Genomic DNA, 8,553 nt, shown 5'->3' on the forward strand with positions numbered 1-8,553 from the left:
GCTTAGAAATATTAACTCATATATGCTTAGAGTTTTATAATTGATTGCATGATGATAGAGGTTTGATCCTTAGTCGTCTGTAAAGACTCTGTGTGCCTTCCAGAGTGCTCTGGGATGCACACACCACTTGGGGCCATGAGAGAGGTCGTACCCTCTTTTACTGATTTATGGTGTAGGACAGGGGTCTCAAACTCAATTTAGCTGGGGGCCGCTGCAGGCAGAGTCTGGGTGAGGCTGGGCCGCATTAGGTTTTCCACAAGAAAGGCATGGTTAAAAATTCCAATTTTCTCAAATCTCTTTATTTTTTAACACAAAATATGAAAAATAAATAAACAAATTAAGAATTAATAAGTTAATAAATCAATCTGTAAATAAATAAAATAATAATAAGATATTTTTAGTCAGTGAACTTATGTGTTTTTTTCAGTCTTCTATATCTGCTGTATTTAGATTGAAATGTCTGTATTAACAGTTGTATAACCTTCTTCTGAACATGAAGGGAACACTGTAGAAAATGAACTGTTCTTCTGAACATGGCTTCTCTTGCCTCCTCCTTGCTGCTAGAGACCTGGCAGCGTTTCCTCTTGCATAGCCGAGCCAGATTTGGCCTGAGGGAGGAAGCAGTTGCGACCCTCAGTATGTCTTGAAGATGATCATCCGTAAGTCTGGACCTGTACTTGGACTTATTGAAGTTCAAAGTGGAGAAGAGCTTTTCGCACAAGTATGTGCTACCAAAAAGGCACATGGTCCGCTTGAAGGTTCGGGAAAGCCGAGGGAAACTAGGGCTCAATTCTCTCAAAGGTTGTCCAAGCTTGTCTGCTTTTCCACTCACCTCCCTGAACTTTGAGTTCAGAGTTGCACTGCAGCTCAATGAGCTCCATTTGAAGCACAGAAGGGGCATCTTGCACATCAGAGGAGAAGGGTCCACAAAAATGTGAAAGGTGGCTCTGTGTGTCTTGAAGTCAGCAAATCTGTGATCAAATTCCTCCTGTAGCCTCAACATGACATCAACATACTTGTCAGCACTGAATGGTGTGCCTGCATCCACGAGTGCCTTGCATGCTGGGAAATGGCAAAGGTTTGTCTGAGAGAGCTGAGCTTTCCAGAGCGCAGGTTTGTGGAGAATGCTCTCACGTTGTCATAGGCAGCACTGACAAGTTGCCCCTGGCCTTGTAACTTCTTGTTCAGTACATTAAGCTCATGTGTTATATCATAAGAAAAGCTAAGTCCATGAGCCATTTGGGATCAGTCAGCACAGGAACACTAACTCCATCCTTCTCCATGAAGGCTTCACTTCTGCTCTCAACTCAAAAAGTCTCTTTAATACATTTCCCCTGCTGAGCCAACGTACCTCAGTGAAGTCGAGCACATCCCCATCTTCTGACTCCATTTCCTCTAAAAAAGCACGAAACCTTCGGTGCTTTAAGCCCCTGGATCTGATTTGGTTGATGCATTTCACAACCATAGACATCACATTGTCAAACTTCAGGCATTTGCTGCAAAGGACCTGCTGATGGATAATGCAGTGCAGAGCAATGGCCTCCTCCACGCCTTCCTCTTCCAGTGTTTTTGAACAAGTGCCACCAGTCCATTTGTCCTCCCTGTCATTGATGGCGCTCCATCTGTTGTTATTCCAACAAACCTCTTCCATGGCAAACCAACATTCTCAATGGCATCACACAGCTTGTAAATATCTCCTGAGCGGTGGTCTGGCCATGCATTGGAATCACTGTGAGCAGCTCCTCCATCACTTCAAAACTGTCATCAACACCACGGACATACATTGGGATCTGGGCAGTTTCGGTGATGTGGTCTCATCCAGAGCGACTGAGTGTGCACTGAAACATTTGGCTTTCTCACACAGTTGGTCAGAAATGTCACAGGTCAGAAATGCGATCTGCTGCGGTGTTGGCAGAAAGGCTGATGTTGCTAAACTGACCTTTCTTTCCCGGACAGACTATATTTGCAGCCTGCAATATGCACTTTTAGACAAATTCCCCTTCTGTGAATGGCTTCCCTGCTTTAGCGATCATCTCACTAACCACGTGGCTTCGACTGCTGCATTATTCTCTTTGGTTGCTTTCTTGAAGAAATCTTGCTGCCTCAGTAGATCTGCTTTAAGACTGGCAACCCGGTTCGCTCTCATCTCCTGGTATTTTGCATCCACCTCAGCATGTCTAGTTGTGTAATGACGTTTCAAAGTGTATTCCTTGTGCAGCGCAACTTCCTCTGTGCAAATGAGACACGTCGGGGTGCCCCTGTGCTCAACAAAGAAATATTGCATTTCCCACTTTTCCTGAAATTGTCGGTGCTCATCACCAACCGTTCTCTTCACCGCAGGCTTTGAAAAAGACATGTTTGGGGCTGTGTAACATTTATAATTCTACTTGGTGTCACTGTCGCATTGAAGTTTCAATCAAGCGTTTAGCCGACGGACGGGGAACGTCTCAACGCGTAGAGAACGTCATTCCTGCTTCTTTTTCTTGCAACCGTAGCACGGCGATCGGCAGATAAGAAGCCGGTAGCAGTCTCCTTTGTTTTTACGCTCGATGTTCACGTCTTTCATGACGACACGAACACCGTGGTGTTTGCAGATGGTACAAAGTACAGGGATAGCGAGCGTAAAAAAGGCGTCTGCTCACGGCGCCGGGCTGTTGTTACAGGAGAAAGAAGCAGAAATGACAGCGTGACACATAAATAACATGTTTCTGATGTTAGTTGTTTTGACTGCTTTTACATTATATTGAAATATATGTAATGTTCATGTTTGCTGCAATGCAAACGGAGCAATGCAAATAAAAAACATCGACCCACAAATTACGGTGCGACCCTATAATTAGTCGGGTTACCGGGGACTGTTGTTGCCGATGAACAGGTGTTGCTATGTGACTGCAGACTAAATTGGGCTGCATTGACTTCATTACTTTTCTTTTATCCCGCCGCCTACGCATCACTTTGAGAGTTAATATGAGATCTCTCTCTGTGAGAAAATAACTAAAACTCCCACTGACGTGTGTATAAATCTATATACGTATTTTCATATTAAGGTGGGGGCCAAAAACTATCGTCCTGCGGGACGCAATTATTCAGCAGGGCCGCGAGTTTGAGACCCCTGGTGTAGGAGGACACCTACTCTGTGTCTGGTTAAGTATAAGAGCCCTTTGTTAGGGGGACCGCTGGACTCTTAGCACCAGCTTTGGGGTCACAGGGTCACATCTGGAACACACACACACACACACACACACACACACACACACACACACACACACACACACACACACACACACACACCTACACTATGCACAGACTGGTACTCTTTGTTCATACCTGTGTAAGACGTCATATGTTAATGAACTTATGCATATTCATGTAAGCTCAATAAAGAGCAGTGTTACGAGGGAGCAGACGAGAGCGACTGAGGTCAAGTGAAGGAACGGTGCTGTCACAGTTCTCTCCCTCATCAATTGTCTGGTTCCAGCGGTGGCTCTGTGCTAGACGACCCATCACCAGCTGTTTCCACTGGTTACCAGTACGTGGTAGAATCCACTTCCAGATCTTGTTGTCTTTAAATCTCTGAGTGGATTGGCTCCATCTTATCTCTCTTTAACAAAATAATCCAAGTGGAGCCCTCAGGTCTGCAGATAAGCAGCTTCTGACCAGAACTAGCCGTAAAAACAGAGGTGAGCTTTATCGATGGCTGCAGCCAAACTCTGGAACAGTCGCCCTTCACATCAGGTCGTCACCAACACTCGACATGTTTAAAACCCGGTTGGAAACACATTTGTACTCTGTAGCTTTCAATCCTGACGAGTCTTTATAGTAATTACTGTGTATGTTTCCTATTTTATCTCTACTCTGTGCAGCACTTTGGCTCAAGCTGTTTTTAAATGTGCTGATAAATAAATGTAGATTTCTTTGAATCAAACAGTGGAGCCGAGCTTTGAGCTCAGTGTGTAACAGTGTGTGTGTGAGAGCCATGTAATGTCCATGTGTGCATGCTGACTGCTCTGACCCCTCCTCCTTTCAGGGCGGAGCCTGCTGGAGTCCGATGGTTGAGACCAGGTCTGAGGAAGTGTAAGTGTGTTTTTAATGGGATTCATGAAAACAAAGCAGCACACATTCAACCATCTTCATCATGTCAGGAGTCATCATCAAAGTGTCAATCAATGAACAGATGATGGATCAATAACTGCAGCTGGATTGTGTTTGTTTTCTCCATCAGATTCCTGTCAACTCACAATCGACACAAACACAGTGAACACAAAGCTCCAACTGTCTGACAACAACAGGAAGGTGACACATGTGTGGAAGGTTCAGTCATATCCTGATCATCCAGACAGATTTGATGTTCTTCAGCTGCTGTGTAGAGATGGTCTGACTGGTCGCTGTTACTGGGAGGTCGAGTGGAGAGGAAGAGTTTATATATCAGTGAGTTACAGAAGCATCAGAAGGAAAGGACGCAGTGGTGACTGTGCGTTTGGACACAATGATCAGTCCTGGAGTCTGTTCTGCTCTGGTCGTGGTCCTCAGTGTGTCTGGCACAATAACAGAGAAACATCCATCTCCTCCTCTTCCTCCTCCTCCTCCTCCTCCTCTGTCTCTAACAGAGCAGCAGTGTATGTGGACTGTCCTGCTGGCACTCTGTCCTTCTACAGAGTCTCCTCTGACACTCTGATCCACCTCCACACCTTCAACACCACATTCACTCAAACTCTTTATCCTGGGTTTATGTTCTGGCCTGGTTCCTCAGTGTCCCTGTGCTGAGTGTAAAGAGTGTCTCCTGTTAGAGAAACACTCTGACTGTTGAACAGTTCAGTCTGTACATGTCTGTCTCTTTCACTCACAAACACGTTTTCACATTCATGGATTCAATCAGTTGATGTTTGAAACTCTTCTCAATGATTCCTTGTAAACTTCTTCAGTCACAAACAAACAGGAAGTGATGTCACATGTGTTCCTGTCCACACAGCAGAATGAGTCTATTGCTGACAGTGATGTACAAACAGAGTGAGCATTTCTGAGGCCAAAATAAACTGAGTAGTTCACTGAATGAACACTGTGAGCTCAGTTCCTTCATCATTAGTATGGATTATATATGTATATGTATTATATTAGTATCATATATATCAGGTGCTGCTGGTTCCAGTCATTGTGCAAATGTGCTGTTTGTAAGGTTGTAAAGCTGCAGTCAGCTGAGACTGAAGAAGTCACCTGATCAGTGAGCAAACGTGAAAACGTCCAGATGAACAGAATCAAGCTTTTGGGATCAGCCAGCAATGCAGCATCATTGTTGTTCAGGTTCAGAGGTTTGCAGGAATGAACTGATGACCAGAAACAGCTGCAGAGTCCAATCAAATACCAGCTGGAGTTCAGCTGCATTTGAAGAAGTCAAAGAAAAGTAAGGATGGCAAAGGGCGATGTTTTCTTCCAAAGAACTGAAAACATGGTCGACGCCTCATTAGAAGAATCATCTGGACATTTGTGAGGAACTCTAACCAAGAAAGCAACACAAGAAAGCAACGTCACACAGATCCAACAGACAGTTTCCATGACTGCAAGTGTTCAGTGTAAAAATGCTACATTGCATTATTGCATCCTCTCACCACAGGAGGCGCTGTTGGCACCACTGATTGCTTATCAGCTGTTCTCTGATGAGCTGATTGATCCTGTGAATAACGGGACTCACTGAACTCTGTGACACAGTGAAGATTACAGAGTTTAACATCTGACTGACGTCACACAGACAGAAGGATGAACCAGTGAGGCACAGAACACAGTTACTGGAGATACTGGATCAGCTCCATGTGAACCTCTGATGGAGAAGCTGCTGACCCAGAGAAACATCAGGACATGACAGGCAGCTGCACTGATCTAACAACATGTAGCAGAGCTGATCTATGTTAGAGGATCTATCACAGCAGCTGAAAGTCCAACACTGGATACCAGCTGAGCCTGTGCTGAGTGTTACAGGAAAAGAAACACTGACACTGGGAGACACAGTGATGCTGACTGGGGCACAGAGCTGAATGATGCAGCATCAGGACACTGTTTCAGTCTGACTGACAGAGAAACCTGTAGCTGCATCTACATGTGAGGCAGAGGCCACACAAGCAGCTTTCTATGTTTCACAGTGACTGAGATCTTCAGTGGGGTGGACATGCTCCTGTACAGACCTCTGAGGAGAACCAAGGTGCAGTCAAAGAGTCCAGTCTGTCCTCACAGATGTCAACATGTGGTTTCATCAGGTCTGCTGTCAGCTAGCAGGCTCACATCAGAATCACTGTTCCTGAAAAACACAGTCTGTGTGACATCATCAGTCAGCTGATGGTCCCAGATCTGAATGGTTTCTGTCTCTACTGAGGAAGTCAGAGAATCTCACTGAGGTGTGGATCAGGTCTGAGTGAGCTGTGGAGGGACAGCTTTAAACAGTCCACAGGTCTCACGTCCTGCTCAGTCTGGTAGCAGATACCTCGTATTGTTCCAGATGTGCTGACATCACCAGCAGCAGCACAGCTGTGTGATACGATGAATCTCAGTTATTGATCCAACACACAGGAAATACAAAGATCAGGATTTCTGAGAGTAATCATTATGAGTCTGATGATCACTGAATGTTAGTCTCCACAATAATAAGCTAACACAAGCAAACACAGCTTTCAGCTCTTATTTTGAAACTTCTTTAGAGAGCTGTGATGTGACCCAAGTGCCTGGCTCTGAGGCACTTGGGTCAGCCTCTGTTGTTTAGAAGTGTTACAGACTGTGAATGACACAGACCTGTCAGTTTCATGTTTGTCTGTAACACAGCTCAGGGCTCCATGCTGAACGCATCCATCCAGTGTTATTGATCCAGGACTAATACCAGCATTGGGATCAATACTACACAATCACATGTGTCCACGTGATGCAGTTTGAAGACCAATCAGATGTCTCTGTATGAGGAGGCGGGGTCACAGGAGGTTCACAGAAACTCTGCAGCAGCATCATCAGCTCACATGGAAACTTTGATGATTCACTTCTGTGGTGTTTTTACACAAACACGTCACAAAATTAGCTCCACCTGTTTGTGTGCGAGCTTTGACTTTCTTGTCTTCATCCTGGATTCTTGTGTTTTTACACACAGCAGATGTTTCCTGGTTGGTTCCTTGATGACCACATGAAGCTTTCTGAAGCTTGGATTGAAAACGCTTCATTACTCAAAGCTTTCCAACACAGGCCTCTGTGCTGCCATCTGGTGGACAAACATATGAAGTGCAGCGTGAAGCTACAAATTAAACTGCTTCAGCTGCGTTTATATATAACATACTATAACCTATATAACTATATGTATAGTGTATTATGTAGGATTTAGAGCTGGGGGGAGAACTGCTGATGGCCTGGTTGTTATTTATGTTCCCCATGGTTCACCAGCTCTCACACAACATCAGCACCAATGATCCACGTCCTTATAAACCTCTGAATCAGGTCCTGAAGCTGTGACGCGTCCTGAGTGAAGACCTCACTGATCACATGACTCTGGTCACCTGGACTCAGTGTTTCTGAAGCAGTGTGCTGGGTTTTACAAATACGTGGCTGCTGCCTGATGTTGGGCCCACAGAGGAAGACGACTCTCTCACTCTTCTTCACTTCCTCCTTAAACATGTGGAAGGAGAGCAAAGTGCTGCCAGACTCTTATTTCTGACAGGAACAGAAGAAACCACAGCAAACTGGTCCAGTTCTTCATCTTCATCACAATCTATTTATTTCTGATGGTGTCTTCAGTCTGAGGGTTTGAAGTTTCCATGTCTGTGTGATGTGTGTGTGTGAAGGCTGCTGGTTAAACTGGGACTGAGTGCTCATAGAGAGATGCTCCATGAGTCCCAGTACAGACTACAAACATGGTGGAAACTTAGCTTTGATATCCACACACTCTGCACGTCTGTGAGTAACTGTGATGAAGATGTGCAGAGATCTGTGTCCAAACAGGAGGAAGACTGTAAAGACTCTGTGCTTCTAACAGCCTCTGTTAACATATGTGAGGCTGTTTGTTGTTGTTGCCATGGAGCTTTTCACTGTTTGGGTCAGCAGGTCATGTGATCAGGTTTGTTCTGCTGGACGATGGTTCAGTGTCAGGGTTTGTTTGCATTCATCAATAAATATCTAAATAAATCAAAGACTCCATGTTTGTTCTTTCATCATGTGACCTCTGCTCATCCATCTCTGTGTGTATCAGGATACATTTAGTTCATAATACACAGAAAAATCAGAGTTATTACCTGTAATAAATGTGAAAGATTCCTGCAGTGATAACCAGGCAGGACTGAAACACATCACAGCTGTCACCACGGTAACAGCACCGTCCATCCACAGGTGAGGGGCGGAGCAAAAGAGGACTTTCACCATTTTATACTAAAAACACTCAGCTAATGTTTCTAATATGAAACAAATAAGCCCACATTAATGTGAGCATTTATTAAATAATAATAATAATGATTTCCTCCTGATCTCATTTCCATAGCAGAGAAAACTGTGGTGTATATTGAGGTGGAGGGTGTGGTCTATGGCTCAGGTGTAGAG

Source organism: Oreochromis aureus, linkage group 3 (genome assembly GCF_013358895.1).
Source record: "Oreochromis aureus strain Israel breed Guangdong linkage group 3, ZZ_aureus, whole genome shotgun sequence".
Classification (NCBI taxonomy): domain Eukaryota; kingdom Metazoa; phylum Chordata; class Actinopteri; order Cichliformes; family Cichlidae; genus Oreochromis; species Oreochromis aureus.